The sequence below is a fragment of the Capra hircus genome, chromosome 2 (assembly GCF_001704415.2).
Source record: "Capra hircus breed San Clemente chromosome 2, ASM170441v1, whole genome shotgun sequence".
Taxonomy (NCBI): Eukaryota; Metazoa; Chordata; class Mammalia; order Artiodactyla; family Bovidae; genus Capra; species Capra hircus.
Window position 1 is genome coordinate 39,250,580 of NC_030809.1, and position 18,648 is coordinate 39,269,227.

Genomic DNA, 18,648 nt, shown 5'->3' on the forward strand with positions numbered 1-18,648 from the left:
AGCAACAGGAGCTGGGAGTCTCTCTTTTCTGACTAAGATGTGGAACTTGGAATGGCATGGTAGCCAGTCATACCCTACCGGAAAGTTAAGATATGAAAATTAGGAAAATGTTTTCATATGTTTTCATAGTTAAGAAAAAAATGTTTCTGTTCTGTTCAAACAGAGCAAGCGTTCTGTTTGCTGTATGTAGAAGCAATGAGGAGGAGCCAGAATGTTGTGTAAGAAGACCACTTGTAATAACAACAACTTACAGACAGTGTGCTAGGCACCAGAGCTTCCAGCAGAACAATCTCATCCTGTTTCCAATGTGTTCCCAAAAGGCAGCAGGGGATAAGGTGGAAGCCCACCGTACCCTGTGTGGGTGAGAGAAGATTCCTGGAGGAAATATGGGAACTGATGCGAAGAGTGGCTACGTGTGAGTCAGCAATGGGGAGGGATGCTGAAGACGGCATTCACAACAGAGAGCAATGTCCACGCAGAAAGAAGGAGATGGGGGAGAGCCAGTTGGAGCATCACTGAGAGAAGGAAGTGGAAATGTGGCTAAAAGTCCTGAGGATGAAAACAACCAGCAGATAAATGCAGGGGAAAGGGCAAAACTGAGAGAAAATGTGAACCAGGAAGTAAATGCCCTTGTTGATAAGAGTGAGAAGATGAATGAGAAAATATTAGCAGGACTTGGTTACTGACTGGCACTGGAGGATAAAAGGGATGATAAAAAAGTCCCAAATGTTGTGAGTCTTGGGGACCGAAAGAATGAGAGTAGTGTTGGCTATGACGGAAAGGCAGGAAAGTACTGTTTGAGGAAGGAAGAGAAGCTAATCTTGACCTTCCTCTTCTTGAACTTCAGGTAACATTAGAACATACAGGTGTCAGGTGGGGAAGAATTTGGGGATTGAAGAGCATGTGAAATTGGAGGATGGGGCTAAGATGAGAGCTGGAGACAGATTTAGGGGTAGTCTAGACACAGGTGGAAGCTAAGACCAGGTGTACATGAATTACTTGAAGGAATTCAATGTATTTGAGAATATAAATTATTTTCTAATAGAACTCACACACACATAGAATAGATCAGAGTATGGCATAACCCTATTGTACACCTCCTTCAGACATTTGGAGTACAATTAACAAAGGAGCATAGTGCTGGTAAACTAGATCTACTGACTCTTATGTGTCAATATCCAGTTGGTGGACTTCCCTGGTGGTCCAGTGGTTAAGACTCCCCTGCCAAAGCAGAGGACAGGGGTTCAATTCCTGGTCCAGGAACTAAGATCCCACATGCCTGGAGGCCAAGTAATCCTAGGCACCAACTGGAGAGCCTGCATATGACAACTAAGACCTTATTCAGCCAAATAAATATTTTTTAAAAATATATCTAGTTGGTTTGTAGTCAGGAACTATGAGATCGACACTTCTCAACTGCTTATTAAAATCTGCTATGAAATTTGCTTTTATTCTCTCCACAAAACTTTTTTACTTGTACAGAAAATTTCAAGAGATACAAATATATCTAGTGAAATATCTGTCTGGACATCAAATATCTTTTGATAAAAGAATATCTTGAGGATTAGTTGAATTTTAACACACATATATCATATTTCCAATAAAACATAAATAGGCTTTAGAAATTAAAGAAACTTAATATAGCAATTATATATTGAACCCTAGTTCACCTGATTTGAAAAACTTTTAGATAAAATTATTATCTAATTTTTCAGGTCTAATAATTTTCCCTAAGTTAAATCAATGGGATATGTATGAAAAGTTATAGATAAAGTAATAAACCTAATACCAAAGTAACCACTAACATAATTTACTCTGAATCATCTATTAGTGACCTGGGTAATTTTACTATTTTTACTAGGTTACCAGGTTAAACTAGACATCTGAAAAAATAGGCTTCAATAAGAAATTCAAATAGCTCCTGCCATTCTTGAAAATAAAAGAATATCCCTTCACAGAAGACATAGCCTTTCATTTTAGGTGGTCCCAAGGATAGGTACTGATGACTAATATCGGGCAGATATTTTTGACAGGCACTTTCCAGGATATTATAATATTATAAAAGAGAAACATCTACTGAAGTCAATTCTGTGTATAAGTTTGTGTGCTCAGTTGCTCAGTCGTGCGTGTCTGACTCTTTGTTACCCCATGGACCGTAGGCTCCTCTGTCCATGGAATTTTTCAGGAGTGGGTTGCGATTTCCTCCTCCAAGGGATCTTCCCAGCCCAAGGATTGAATCCATATCTCCTGAGTCTTATGAATTGGCAGGCGTATTCTTTAATACTGTGCTACCTGGGAAACCCAAAGTCAGTTCTACCACTCACCTTCTGAGGAATTTGAACCTTACTAGTTAGAATTCATATTTTGTTGTTTGCAATAAATAAGTACTGTACTAACCTCTGGATATATAACCACTATAATATTTATTTTAGTAAGCTATAAAGAGCAGCAGGGCTTCCTTTATGGCTCAGCTGGTAAAGAATCTGCCTGCAGTGTTGCAGACCTGGATTCAATCCCCGGGTTGGGAAGATCCCCTGGAGAAGGGAAAGGCTACCCACTCCAGTATCCTGGCCTAGAGAATTCCATGGACTGTACAGTCCATGGGGTCGCAAAGAGTCGGACACAACTGAGCCACTTTCATTCACTCACTCAAAAAGCAGCACGTATAATTTTATCTTCAAAACAAAATAGGTCAAATACTTCAAGGAATTAGTGTGAGATTTAGAGAGAGACTAATTTTCCAGATGATTTAACTGAAGACCTGTTGAAACAGAGTTTTATTTTCTATGAGATAATTAATGAAGGCTTGTGAAGTGAAAGTCGCTCAGTTGTGTCTGACTCTTTGCGGCCCCACAGACTATACAGTCCATGGAATTTTCCAGGCTGAATACTAGAGTGGGTAGCCTTTCCCTTCTCCAGGGTATCTTCCCAACCCAGGGATCGAACCCAGGTCTCCCGAATTGCAGGCAGATTCTTTATCAGCTGAGCTATCAGAGAATCCCAAGAATACAGGAGTGGGTAGCCTATCCCTTCTCCAGCGGATCTTCCCAACCCAGAGATCAATCCCAAGTCTCCGCACTGCAGGCAGATTCTTTACCAACTGAGCTATGAGGTAAGCCTTTATAGCTTAAGGCTTAAAGCTCTGTAAAAAAGTGAGTGGCATTATAAATGGCTGGAAGGGTATTAGCAAGGAGATTTGTATCTATAGATGCTGGAGAGGAAAAGGTAAGCAGCAAGGCTGCATACTTTTCTCTGTCAGAAGGAGAGAAAAATCCTCAAATCTCTTTGTTGAACATGCTATGTTGGGGGTCCCACCATCTTTATTCTGGATGAATTGTTAGGTTTCCTAGGACACAGAAGCTATTACACTGGTGCTTACATTTTGTTACAATGAAAGGATACAGGCTAAATTCAACATGCAGAAAAGGCACATGGGGCAAAATTCAGGAGAAACCAAGCACAAGTTACCAGGTGTCTTCTCTCCGTGGAGTAGCAGAGACCCGTCTAATTCTCCTGGCAAAGATGCACGTAAAAAAAAAAAAAAATACTGCCACCTGGGACACACACCCACCCAAGTGTTGGTGTCCAGGGCTTTTACTGATCTCACCCACTCCAGCGTCCCCTACCTCAAGCAAAAACAAGACAGTCAAACATGGAGCCCTTCATTAGCATAAACTAGCTGGTCAGATCAGCAAGGTCTCAGACATACAACACCTTTATCCAGCAGAATAGTGCCAAGATTCAGCACTCATCTCCCAGGAGCCAGTCAAGGTAATTGTGAAGACTGGCCTTTTGGGGGATGTGCAGGGATAGAGCCTCCCAGGCCTGCTGGGGCACACACATTAATGACAAGACTTCCCAGTAAGCATACAAATGGTATTTACTAGGAATGGAAAGATAATGGTGAGAAATCTATACCTATAAAATGTTGTTAGGAGGACAAATACTATGTATATGCTTATTCGCTCAGTTGTGTCCAACTTTTTGCTATCCCATGGATTGTAGCCCACCAGGCTCCTTTGTCCATGGGATTTCTCAGGCAAGAATACTGGAGGGGGCTCCATGCCCTCCTCCAAGGGATCTTCCCAACCCAGGAAACAAACCCACATCTCTTGCATCTCCTGCATTGCAGGTGGATTCTTTACCATCTGAGCCACCAGGGAAACCTTGTGCATGCTATTTATTATAAATAAACTTAAAATTTATAGATTTATGGGTGAGATGGTTTGCTACAAAATGAGAAATGATCATACAACAGGTAATTAACAGGGTGTGTAGAAGAAAAGTTTCATAACCAAAACTATACCCTTTGTTTGAACAGTGTCTGCAGACAAAGTGAAAGTGAAAGTCACTCAGTCACGTCCAACTCTTTGTGACCCCGTGGACTATAGAGTCCATGGAATTCTTCAGGCCAGCAAACCGGAGTGGGTAGCCTTTCCCTTCTCCAGAGGATCTTCCCAACCCGAGGATTAAACCCAGGTCTCCCCCATTGCACGCAGATTCTTTACCAGCTGAGCCACAAGGGAAGCCCAAGAATACTGGATAGGGTAGCCTATCACTTCTCCAGAGGATCTTCCTGACCCAGGAATTGAACCGAGGTTGCCTGCATTGTAGGCGGATTCTTTACTAACTGAGATATCAGGGAATGACTGCAGACATTGCTTATAAGGAAACTCGTCTGTTTAATCTAAAACCAAAATTTATCCTACTGCAGGAGAACAGGGACATTTTTGGAAGCTCTGCTGAGTTACCACTCAGACATTTCCAAGACTATTTATTTGTGCCTGATGTTTCCCTGAGTTTTTGAATCATTAGTCAAGTTTGGTGCTGGTTAAGAGCTAGAATTCAAGAGTCTAAATTGAGGATTCAAGCCTCTGCTGTGTTCACAAGGACATGAGATAACTCCTCTCTGATTTAAGACACATTGTTCTAGGTTTGAATCAAATGGTGCAAGATCAAGATAGCAAATAAATGGGTAATATAACAACCTTGGAAAAGAGAGAAGTCCTTTAAACATTGTTAGTGGAACGTTCTAATCACATTCCGAAACCACATCCATGTACCCAATAAGTAGACTCCCTAAATAAAGATGTAATGTCCCTAAAGAAGTCCTAAAGAAGGACTTCCCAGGTGGCTCAGTGGTAAAGAATTAACCTGCCCCAGGTTCGATGCAGGATACAGGATGCTTGGGGCCGGTGCACTGGGATGACCCAGAGGGATGGTACGGGGAGGGCGGTGGGAGGGGGTTCAGGATGGGGAACACATGTACACCCGTGGCAGATTCATGTTGATGTATGGCAAAACCAATACAATATTGTAAAGTTAAAAAAAAAAAAAAAAAGAAGATGAAGAAGAATTAACCTGCCAATGCAGGAGATGTGGGAGAAAATTTTGATCCTAGGGTCAGGAAGTTCCCCTAGAGTAGGAAATGGCAACCTATTCCAGTATTCTTGCCTGGAAAATTCCATGGACAGAGGAGCCTGGCGAACTACGGTCTATAGGGTTGCAAAGAGTCAGACGTGACTGAACAAACACACACACACACACACACACACACACACAAAGAAGCTTTTCCTTTTGGACCCAAGAGTGTGACTGTCTTCTTCTTTCTGTATTTAAGACTCTGTGTCTAAGGACACACATTTAACTCATCCACTAAGTCACCATGGTAACTAGAAATGGGTGAAGCACTGACAGAGGCTGCTACAAAAAATAAACACTTTCAACCAATCATTGCTGTAAACCCACAGTGAGTTTGTAGTTTGGTTTCTTGCATAAAACATGTGTTTGACTTTCATGACTATTCTGGCAACAGATTCTTTTTTTTTTAAATTTAAATTTATTAGATTTTTAAGGAGAATTCCAAGGAGTACTGACATATACCCTGTATATTGAAAAGTGAGAAACATCATTGTTTCATACAAAGTAGTAATAGCAGTGTTTATAAAATATATAACTAACAAGAAAAAATAAAATAAATTATATATATTAGGGGGAAGGGGTGGGAGGTGAGAGGGAGGTTCAAGAGAGACGGGACATATGTATACCCATGGCTGATGCATGTCGATGTATGGCAGAAACCAATACAACAGTGTAAAGCAATTATCCTTCAATTAAAAATAAATACAGAAAAAATTGTATAAGACAAAGCCTAATTTTGTAAATTATACTAAGTAAATATAAAATTCTAAATAAATCTAAAAAATATGTCAAATCTGGTTTGGAGATGGTATGTATACTAAAAATATTTTGGGATTTAACTCCCTGACATAACACCAGTACAAGCTAAAGCTGTTTTCTAAAAACTTATGTCTGAAACTATGGAATTTTAAGCTAAAAACACTACTGGGTTATTTTTATAATTTCTATGTTTTGTTTATACATGACAAGAGGGGACAGATTTCAGGCTGCTATTTGCAAGCACTCTGCAAATAGCACACTGTGGGTGCAGATAGGCCCCTTATTATCAATAAATGAAAAGCCAAATTGGAAAAAAAAAAGAAACATCACCATTTCGTTACTGATAATGAAGACGTATCTGTTATGGTACTTAAAGTAATTCATTAGGGGAGAAAAAGAAATTAATATTTCTAAACAAAATGCCTAGGGTAGTAATTTTTTTTCCCATGATAGCTGTGGCTTAAAGAATATTTAAAAAAAAAAACAAATTAATTTTCTATTGTTTGATTTTATTTTTAGGTTGAATGATAAATTTCTTTCTATTACTAAGTCACTTGTATTATTACTATTTTTATTCACTGGATGATAAATACTTCCAATGAATATGTTCTGATGTGTGGCATTTGGAGACCAAGAAAAATATGAGTACCCTCTCAAAAACAGGACTACAAGCAACTTGCGTATCTTTGTTTACTAGGTTTAAAGGCAGTGGCTCAGGCAGTAAAGCGTCTATCTACAACATGGGAGACCTGGGTTCGATCCCTGGGTCAGGAAGATCCACTGGAGAAGGAAATGGCAATCCCCAAATAATATTTATTGAATATCTACTATGTGCCAGATGCTCTTTTAGGTTGTGGCAATACTGCAACTTTTAAAAAACTAGGAAAAAAACTTTATCCAAGGATCTTAAAATTTTACTCATTGATAGTTTTCAATAAAGCATCAATGTTTGACCCCACTGTGGTAGAGGGAACAGCAGAGTCAATTTAACCATGATTCACAGCTTCTTCTTGAGGTTTACATACAGTCTAGACCTGGCAGGAAGGTGCTATTCCAGAGCTACATACAGACAGCAACCTGCAAGCTAACACAAGCTAAATCCTATTTATAAGCTAGAAATTAAAAGATGTATTTAATTATCAGTTCTCTGGTGCTTCTGTTATCTTTTGGTATTTATGAGAGTTAATAAACTGCCATGGTTTCCGCAAATATAACTGGCAGTAATCCACAATTGATTGAGTTAATTAAGCAGAACAATTGTCAAGAGCTAAAAATAAAGTGAAGGAAGAATTTTAATGAATGTGTATGGATGGAGCAGCACCAAAGAGTGTAGACAGTCAATTTTCAGATTTTCCCTAGTAAATGGTGTGTTTCCCTAGTAAATGCTTGTTCTTAATATATTATTCTATAAAGTAAGCATATTCCTAACATTCAGAGTAATAGAAAATAAATTTTTAGAAATTCAGTCTTTCCTAATAGCTTGACTATGTAATCCTTTTTAAAAATACTTATTTATGTACTTATTTATGTTGGCTGTGCTGGGTCTTCTTTACAGTGTGCAGGCTTTGCTACTTGCAGCACACATGGCGTGGCTGCAGCATGTGGGATCTTAGTTTCCTAGTCAGGGATTGAACCCTGGCCTCCTGCAATGGGAGCATGGAGTCTTAACCACTGGACCTCTAGGGAAGTTCCTGTGATACTTTCTGATGCTTAAATTATCATATAGTTAAAGTATCTTCACATTATGAATGTCCTTTTATTATTAATCATCTTTTGATTCTAAGATAAAGGTGGCAAAGATGTTGATGCTAGGGTTGCTTTATTCAATTCAACATATTCATTAAAAGTTCAAATATTCTTTTGTTGCTTTATTATGTATGCTATGCTCCAAGGAATCTGAGCTACAGGATATTCCCTGCTTACATCCATAAATACTTACTAAATATCAGACCCCAGATAAGGAGAACAATAACCAAAGACTAGAAGCAGAGCCTCAGGGATTTGGGCATTGAATTGGTATGCCTCATATTCTAATAGGAGAAGGAAATGCTAATAGGGCTTCCCTGATAGCTCAGCTGGTAAAAAATCAGCCTGTAATGCAGGAGACCCAGGTTCAATTCCTGGGTCAGGAACATCCGCTGGAGAAGTGATAGGCTACCCAATACAGTATTCTTGGGCTTCCCACTAGCAAAAAATCTGCCTGCAATGCGGGAGACCTGGGTTCGATCCCTGGGTTGGGAAGATCCCCTGGAGAAGGGAAAGGCTACCCACTCTAATATTCTGGCCTGGAGAATCCCATGGACAGTATAGCCCATGGGGTCAAAAAGAGTTGGACACAACAGAGCAAACTTCACTTTCACTTTCATGTCCTAATATGTTTGGTCATCATTGTTGATGGTTTTCTTTCTAAAGTTTACTTCATCTATCATGTTTATTTCACTAATTCAACTTAGTCTATTCCAGAGCAGTTACTCTTACATTGTATTTCAAACCACACAATCCATAAACATATATTTCATGCAAATACAGAGAATTTCAGGAGTTAAAAAATCTAGATGCCAACACAGAGTATGTACATAGGGAGATAAATATGACCTAACAGTTTGCCCCAAGTCTTGATGGACTGGAATTCATGAGTGGACACAGCAGAAGAGATTTCATGGCAGTGTTGAGCGATGGCATGAAATGTCACCTGAGGTGAGGTCTTCCTGAAAGTATGTGTGAAATTCTAGCTCTAGTAGTGTTGGAACCAGTGCTATTGGTCTTAAGCTTTTGTGAGTTCATGACGTCATCTACTACTATGTAGTCTATTTCTTCAAGGAGTCAATGAATGGGATTTGAGAGAGCCTTGCACCTAAATCCAGGTTCTGTTACTCCCAGGATCATCTGTGATCCTAGAATAAGTTACTTAACCCTTAAGCACCAGTTTCCTGCTTTTTGTAAAGCAAAGCAGAGGTGAAAGATACCTATATCAGAGATTTGTTGCAAAGATGGAGTGAGTGACTGAAACAGATGTGGTCTCTCCTTTTCAGAGAATAGTCAAGTAAAAAGATTACTGTACCCATGGACTGTAGCCTACCAGGCTCCTCCGTCCATGCAATTCTCCAGGCCAGAATACTGGAGTGGGCAGTTCCCTTCTCCAGGGGATCTTCCCAACCCAGGGATCAAACCCAGGTCTCCCGCATTGCAGGCAGATTCTTTACTAACTGAGCCACAAGGGAAGACCAAGAATACTGGATAGGGTAGCCTATCACTTCACCAGTGGATCAAATCCAGATCTTCTACACTGAAGGTAGATTCTTTAGCAGATCTCCCAAACTGAAGGTGGATTCTGAGCCACCAGGAAAGCCCAAGAACACTGGAGTGGGTACCCTGTCCTTTCTCTAGCAGATCTTCCTGACTCAGGAATCGAATTTGGATCTCCTGCATTGCAGGCAGATTCCTTACCAGGTGAACTACCAGGGAAGCAAAATCTCCTGAATGTCATTTTGACTCAGTCATGTTCATTATGAGAAATGATCTAACTGCAAAGAACAGAGCTACACTTTTAATGAGAGATGAAATTCTAACGTGAATAAGTGACTTTTCATTTCTGAAGCCCCAGGAACTTTTCCTACAGGTATCAGAGCAGCAGAATCAGGAGCTCCACTGATTGAGAAGGTAGGGACAGAGAATGTACTGCTGCTGCTGCTGCTGCTAAGTCGCTTCAGTCGCGTGCGACTCTGTGCGACCCCATAGATGGCAACACACCAAGCTCCGCCTACCGGGGGGAGATTTTTAGGAGGGTGTGAAAAATGAAAGTGAAGTCACTCAGTCGTGTCCGACTCTCCGAGACCCCATGGACTGCAGCCTACCAGGTTCCTGGTCCATGGGATTTTTCAGTACTCTTGCCTGGAAAATCCCATGGACCAGGAGCCTGGTAAGCTGCAGTCCATGGGGTCTCGGAGAGTCGGACACGACTAAGCGACTTCACTTTCACTTTTCACTTTCATGCATTGGAGAAGGAAATGGCAACCCACTCCAGTGTTCTTGCCTGGAGAATCCTAGGGACAGGGGAGCCTGGTGGGCTGCCGTCTATGGGGTCGCACAGAGTCGGACACAACAAGTGATTTAGCAGTAGCAGTAGCATAGTGTTGTAATTCAGGAACTGCCTGTTGGATTAACATTTTAACTTAAAAGTTTTATCAATTATTAATTACCTCTTAAATAGAATATCAATTGTTGAAAATTTTCCCTTACCTGTTGTGGGCTGAATTCTGTGTATCCCCCAAAATTCAAGTGCTGAAACCTTAATCCCCAGTGTAATGGTATTTGGAGATGGCATTTTGGGGATATCATTAGGTGAGGAGAGTAGAGCCCTCTTGATGGGGTTAGTGTTCAGAAGAAGAGTCCCAAGAGAGCTGAGCTCTCTTTGTGCCATGTTACGCTACTGCTAGAAGGTGGCTGTCTGCCAACAAGAAAGAGGGCCTTCACTAGCAACAAAATTTGCCAGCACCCTAGATGAGCAGATGACACCACCCTTATGACAGAAAGCAAAGAGGAACTAAAGAGCCTCTTGACAAAGGTGAAAGAGGAGAGTGAAAAGCTGGCTTAAAATTCAACATTAAAAAAACTAAAAAAAAAAAAAACGAAGATCATGATGGCATACAGTCCCGTCACTTCATGGCAAATAGAAGGGGAACAAGTAGAAGCAGTAACAGATTTTCTTTTGGGGGGCTCCAAAATCACTGTGGATGGTGACTGCAGCCATGAAATTAGAAGATGCTTGTTTCTTGGAAGGAAAGCTATGACAAACCTAAACAGCATAATAAAAAGCAAAGATATCACTTTGCCAACAAAGATCTGAATAGTCAGAATTATGGTTTTTCCAGTAGTCATATCTGGATGCGAGAGCTGGACTATAAAAAAGGCTAAGTGCCAAAGAATTGATGTGTTTGAACTGTGGTGTTAGAGAGTCCCTTGGACAGCAAGATCAAACCAGTCAATCCTAAAGGAAATCAACACTGAATACTCGCTGGAAGGACTGATGCTGAAGTTGAAGCTTCAAAACTTTGGCCACCTGATGCAAAGAGCCGACTCAGTGCAAAGACCCTGATGCTGGGAAAGACTGAAGGCAAAAGGAGAAGAGAGCGACAGAGGACAAGATGGATCACAGATTCAATGGACATGACCTTGAGTGAACTCTGGGAGATACTGGAGGACAGGGAGGCCTGGCATGCTGCAGTCCATGGAGTTGTGAAGAGTCAGACACGACTGAACAACCGAACAGCAACCATCTTCAACTTCCCAGCCACCAGAACTTCAAGAAATAAATGTCCCAGCCTATGGTATTTTGTTAAAGCAGCCTGAACTAAAATATTGCACAAATATATTATTATACTTATTAGCAGTTTCTCTTTTTTGTGTGACTCTCTCTGCTTGTCCTCTTTGACTCTTGCACTAATTAGAATTGACTGATGGCAGTGTGCCAAGTGCAAAGCATTTCACAAGCATCAATTTATTTAAGCTTCACAACTCAATATAAGTATTTATTTATATACCAGTCCAGATGTATATGAAATATAGATGTAATTATACATCTGTCTGTATCCATGTAAATACTGCATCTACAACCATCTGTGTCATCTGGGTATGAAAGCAAAGATAAAAGAAAGCAAAGTGAAATTGTGAGTTGCTCAGTCGTGTATGACTCTGTGATCCCATGGCTGTAGCCTGCCAGGAGACTTGGGTTTGATCCCTGGGTTGGGAAGATCCCCTGGAGAAGGGAAAGGCTACCCACTTCAGTATTCTGACCTGGAAGGTTCCATGGACTGTACATCATGGGGTCGCTCGGAGTCAGACACAACTGAGCGACTTTCACCTTCATGTTATCTGTCACGTTTGTTTCTTTTATCTTCTGGGTCTAGGTCTTCATCGATCTTTTACTATGAAGTTGGGAGAAATCACATCAAGGCAGAAAGCCAGATTCCCTTTCAAATCCAGAATCCTACAAATAAATCTGACCTAGGAGATTGATTGGCAATATGTGGTTGACAGAAAATGAACCACTGCCAAAAAGACTACAGCCCAGGAGAGAATTGCAGTGTTTCCCAGTCTTTACACTCTGTGATGCCCATAGACTTCATCAGGGTTTCTTCCAGTGATCACAGAGCTTTAATGTAGCAAAGTCTCCAAGTGGAAATGCTGTCACAGAACATAAGAATATTTAAAAATAGTTTTATAGTTTCTATTATATGCATCAATTGCCCTCTAGAAATGTGATTTGCAACCCTATCCATAAAATTTAAGCAATAATTTTAAAAGTACCCATTTGAGCAGCAAAATTGTATTCCATTATTTTAACTTGCATTTCTTTGAATATTAACGAGGGAACATTTTTAACATGTTTATTAACCACTTTTACTGCTTGTTTTTTAAATGACCTGCTCATGTCCTTTACTTAACAGCCCATTCAAAAAATAATGTGTACAATTAAAGGACACAGTTTCATGGAACAGATCACTTCTCTGTGTTTTTTTAAAGAAAGGCACTAAACAAAAGTATTATTGTCACTATCAGGTAACAGGTGTAACTTGCAGAAAGACAAGTAAAAATACAATTTATCTAATATTTTAAAGCAAAGGTTTTTATTTATGTTCTAGGAGTATTGTCAGGGATAATCCCCTAAGTCTCAGGAAATTGATAGTAAACGCTTTTCCTTGTGGGTTATTACCACCATCCCTCATATCCAAACTTTATGTTCAGCTCTTAGCAACCAATGTTCCTCATTCATTACCTCAATCGAATGCTACATTTCTAGATTCTTTTCCTGGGATTGTTAATAGGCCAGAAGAAATTTAGATAAAGAGGCTAAAAACAACCACATTTTTTTATGCTGCACAATATAACTAGAAAAAAATCCAGCTTTAGAGCATCTTTAGAGTTGTCATTGAATGTTGTATGAGTTTCACAAGAATCTTATTTCAACATTTATACAATTCTACCAGGAAATTTCAGGAATTCCTTTCATCTTCTAAAGGGCTTTAGGGTCCATGACAATGTTATTATTTCTCCTTGGTGTATATACCACTCCCCTTGTAAATCTCTTCTTTGTAGCTACATGCAGGCCATTAAGCAGAGGTACTGGACTGTTGGAAGAAGCCATCAAGAGGACATGACTACCACTTACATAAGCTGTGTCTGGACAATCAGAAGCTCCCCACCTCCTCCCCAGCCTTGGAATGTACATTCTGCTCACTGTTTCCATAGCTAGAGCCATTTTCAAGGACACAAATTTGAGAGATCAATGGACTGTTGAGACCATCTGGACACTAAACCCAACTAAGGCCTCTATATTTTTTTTAATTTAAAATTTTTTTTGGTCATGCCCTACAGCACATGGGATCTTAGTTCTTTGACCAGGGATGGAACCCATGCTCCCTGCACTGGAAGCACAGAGTCTTAACCACTGGACCACCAGGGAAGTTCCTCTATATCAATTTTTAAGACACTAGGTCACACAGAGTCAGACACGACTGAAGCAACTTAGCAGCAGCAGCAGCAGCAGGCAAATGCAGAGATTACCTCCTATGGCCACCCAAGTCAAGCTTCATTTGGAAGGTCCTATGCTAATTAAACTGGTCTTCTACCAATTTGGAGTGGTCTGCCTCTCTTTGGTCTCTCACCCTCCATGTCCAGGAGCCAGTTTCAGATTTCACCTAGGGAACTCCTAAGGTTTTGAACCAACACAGATACACCCTTATTTCATATCCATGATCTTTAAAAAATTTCTGCCCAAAGTTTAAGAATCAATTGGTATATGCAGTACAAACAATAAAAGGAAAATCGCCCTTGCTTTATATTTGAGTTACACTTAAAAAGAAACAAAAAATATTTAACACCTTACAACCTCTAACTACTTCCCTTGGGGTAGTTTCTCACTGATGAATTTCTAGAGAACATAACAGTTTGACTGTAGAAAGTCTTGGCACAGAAACTGAGGATTGGGGTCAGTCCCAGTTCTGCCCATTAAGGTGAAACAGGAAGAGTGAACGTTAGTGCTCAGGTACAGTTTTTAGGCAGACTAGACTAATAATAATGATAAGAGGAACCTCAGATCTCCCAAGGGGATATTAATGGGAAGGCAGAGCAAGGAACTTGGAATGGAATCAATGCTGAAGGCTCAGCTTTATGACTCAGGGGCCACTAACAGCACAAAATGAACCTCAGAGAATAATGGCATCCACTGGTCAATGCTGAACTGATAAACCCCAGGTTGAGTTGGCAGCTGGGTGACCTGTATGGCCAACCAGACATCCATAAGTACAGAGTAATATCAAAGTTTCCTTGAAATAGTTTAAGCTCATCCTGCTTCTACCTATGGTTCTATAACTAGAGCAGAAAAGGGCCTAAAGCCTGAAGAAGTCTGTGTTTTTGAGGGGTACAGGAGATCAGACTCAGCAGTGAGATGGAATGGGCAATTTTCCAAGCCAGGTTTCCTGTATATCTGCTCCATTCATACTCTCCGTGCACTACCTGGACAGTTCCTGTATTGATGGAAAAGTTATTTGATTCTCTAAGCTAGTGGATATATAGAATTCAAAGAGGCAGTCTTTTCTTCCTTTAAAAATTAGGTACAGTAAAAACTATTTTGGAAAATAATTTGGCAATTTCTTATCATCTTAAACATATGCTTATCATAGGACCTAGCAATTCCACATCTATGTATTTAGTTAATAAGGTAGCTATTATCACCCCAGTTTTATAAGCGAGTAACCCTACAAGGCTGCATGTAGGGTAAGTGACTTGCCCAGAGTCACAGAGCTAATGAGTTGTGGGAGCTGAAATTGATACTCAGTGTTATGTCCCCTCTTCCTCACCAAACCTGGCATTTCATGATATCAAGGCATCTCTTGAACAAAAAAAAAAAAAAAAAAGGGAAATAAAAAAGAAATATTTTACCCCAAGTTTAGCTTAGGAAGGTAAAAATGAAACATCTTTTTAAAACTAATTATTCATTATTGTGAAAACTGTATTTTTGTAAATATTTTTACAGTGATTTTAACATCATTCGTGTGTTTCTTGTTTTATTAAAATATTTTAATATTTAATACATCAAATCAATTGTTTATGGTATTGACTTCATATAAATGGAGGATGTATGATTATTACTAAAACATTTTACTAGAGCCTTTATAAAAACCAAATTCTTATCTCAAGACCAGTTTCTGAAAGAATGAAACATGCCCATCTGGTTAGCTGTCACGAGTTAAACATGAATTTTTGTTGCTGTTGTTACACAAAACTTTTTTTTTCTGGAAAACAATTTTACATTCATTTCCAATTTGTTTACTAGCACAGAATTATAAGTCTGTCAAAGTTACATTTAGTAACTTCTCCATTCTCTAGATAAAAACATTAGAAAATGTCTCCCTGGACCTCCCCTCCCTCACCAGGCACGCTCCGCCCGCAGCCACGAAGAGAAGAGCGAGGGAGCGCGGCGACGGCCCTCTCGCGCCTGCTCAGGGGAGAAAGCGCCGTGCTTCGAGCTTGACCCCACCAAGGCGCGAGTGCTCTACGATGCCAAAATTGTCGATGTTTTTGTTGGGAAAGACGAAAAAGGCAGAAAGATCCCGGAATATCTGATCCATTTTAATGGTCGGAACAGAAGTTGGGATAGATGAGCAGCAGAGGATCATGTCCGTGACGCCGATGAAAATCGGAGATTACAGCGGAAATTGGCCCCAAAGGCTGTAGCTCGCCTGAGAAGCACAGGAAGAAAGAGGAAGCGCGGCAGGTTGCCTGGGGTGGACTCTGTCTTAAAAAGCCTCCCTGCTGACGAGAAAGATGAAAACGAAGAAAACTTAACAGTTCCTCTGACAGTGAAGAAAAGGACAGAAGAATAAGGGAAGAAAAAGATATTGAAGAAAGTCGGAAGTGAAGGAAAGACCAGGGCTGCACGCAAAAAAGGAAATGGAAGAAAGAACAGTAACTATAGAAATCCCTGAAGTTCTGAAGAAGAAGCTTGAGGATGATTGTTACTGTATCAACAGGAGGAAACGGTTAGTGAAAGTTCCGTGCCAGACCAACATCATAACTATTTTGGAATCTTATGTGAAGCATTTTGCTATCAACGCAGGCTTTTCAGCCAATGAGAGGCCTCGTCACTATCATGCTATGCCACACGTCAACATGAATGTGCAGCATTCATTCCCAGCAGAAAAGAACGTTGACCTTTGTAAGGAGATGGTGGATGGATTAAGAATAACCTTTGATTACACTCTCCCATTGGTTTTGCTCTATCCATACGAACAAGTTCAGTATAAAAAGGTGACTTTGTCCAAATTGTTTCTTCAGATTACGGAAAGTACCACAAACAATAATAGGAACCAGGAGGAGCTCTCTCCAAGTCCACTTTTGTTGAATCCATCCACACCACAGTCCACAGAGAGTCAACCAACCTCAGGCAAACCAACCACTCCCAAAAGACGCAAAGCCGAGCCGGAAGCCTTACAGTCTCTGAGGCGATCCACACGCCACTCTGCCAATTGTGACGGGCTGTCCAAGAGCAGCGCCTCACCTCAGCCCAAGCGCCGGCAGCAGGACATGTCCGCTAGCATGCCCAAGCTGTTCCTGTACCTGGAAGAGAAGACATCTGTTCATAGCAGATCATCCTCGCCTGTTCCTCTGACCCCTAGCAAGGAAGGGAGTGCAGTGTTTGCTGGCTTTGAAGGCAGAAGAACCAAAGAAATAAATGAGGTCCTCTCCTGGAAACTTGTACCTGATAGTTATCCTCCAGGTGACCAACCACCTCCACCCTCTTACATTTATGGGGTGCAACACTTGCTGCGTTCGTTTGTGAAACTTCCTGAAATCCTTGGAAAGATGTCCTTTTCTGAGAAGAACCTGAAGGCTTTACTGAAACACTTTGATCTCTTTCTGAGGTTTTTAGCAGAGTACCGCGATGACTTCTTCCCAGAGTGTGCCTATGTTGCTGCCTGTGAAGTGGACTACAGCACGAAGAACCCCAGGGCGATTTATTAAGGTTTTGATGGTCCTAGAAGAACAGCTTCTTTATCTATCTCTTGGTTCCCAGTAAAGAACTACGGAGTCGGTGGACCTTCTTTACACAGAAAGCAAATGTGACACCCTGGGGGGCTCTGGCAGAAGCAGGTCTATTTGTTTGAGTTGCTTATCTACTGTAGATTTCTGTTAAGGATTACCTCCTGGGTGCCTCGATGGTTTCCAACATCTAACCCTTGCCACCATACACGTGATCTGTGATGGCAGGAAAACAGCAGCTATGTTCACAATGAATCTTTCATAAACATGTGCTTAGGTTGGGCTGTTTCAGTAGACAAAGGTACTTGTTAGCAGTGACCATGTCTTTTAGTTATTTGTTAGCATTAAACAAAATCATTTTGCAAACTTTTCATTCTTGTGATGAGGCTGAGCAACTCTGTCCCACAAATTTTTAGTTTTGCTTGGATACTTCAAAATAGTCCCCGAATATTTTAAAGGGAATTGATATTGCTGGCAAAAGAAAATTTGCAGCTATACATGTGCTTGTTATAGTTCTTTTTCTATAAAGACTTGTTTTTGGTGATCTAAATAAAGCTTTGCCTGAATGTCTAAGATTTTGTAGCTACACTTGATTGTGTAATATTATGGTTCCTTTTCTGTAAAATGTTATTTTTGGCCATTTCAAATAAATCATTGCCTGTCTTATTGGAAAGAAAAAAAAGAAAATGTCTCTCTGATTAGAGAATTAAAAAATTACTAAAGCTGAGCTCTACAAATCTATAATATTATGCTTGCAAATAAATTAGAAATGAATATAAAATTGTTTTCAAGGGGGAAAAACAAAGCAACTATACACTTTGTTTAATATAAATAGGCCAGAATTTTACCTCTGATTTAAAATAGAACCACACAGTGTTTGAGAGGGCTGACAGTAAATCCAAATAAAAATCATGACTGCACCAAAGAAACTTTTTACCTCCTCTGTGGTAACAACTGATTAGAATCCAAAGAGCACAGCTGAGAACAGGTATCTCTGTAATGTACGGCTGGCATTACTCTGGTTTAAGAGGAAGTAGCTATTACTGAATCTTATTGAAACAAATAACTTCATTGGAATAAAGTGTCTTACTTATATATGAATCATTATTTTTAGTAAGTGAAGATCTGCCAACAAAAAGACTCAAAAAAAGAAGACAAATGAAGAAAAACTACCAACATTTATGGAATCATAGATCAGGCTCTGTGTAGAACTTCCACAATCTTTATTTAGCAATAAATGCTTGCCTGTGAATTCAGGCTTAAACTCATAGAAGCCTAATACAAATCCAGCGACAGTCCTTAAATAAGTAGACTACTTTCTTTCTGTATTTTTCCATGTTCTCATGAAATTCTTGTGCTTAGGTCATTATATTTTCAGCATGCATACTTACAGTTTTTTACTCATTATAATATTTGTATGAAAGTTCT

At 40.1% G+C, this 18,648-nt stretch overlaps 1 pseudogene; it reads left to right on the forward strand.

The window, feature by feature from the left end:
* Nucleotides 468-17,202, forward strand: LOC102176278 (annotated as a pseudogene).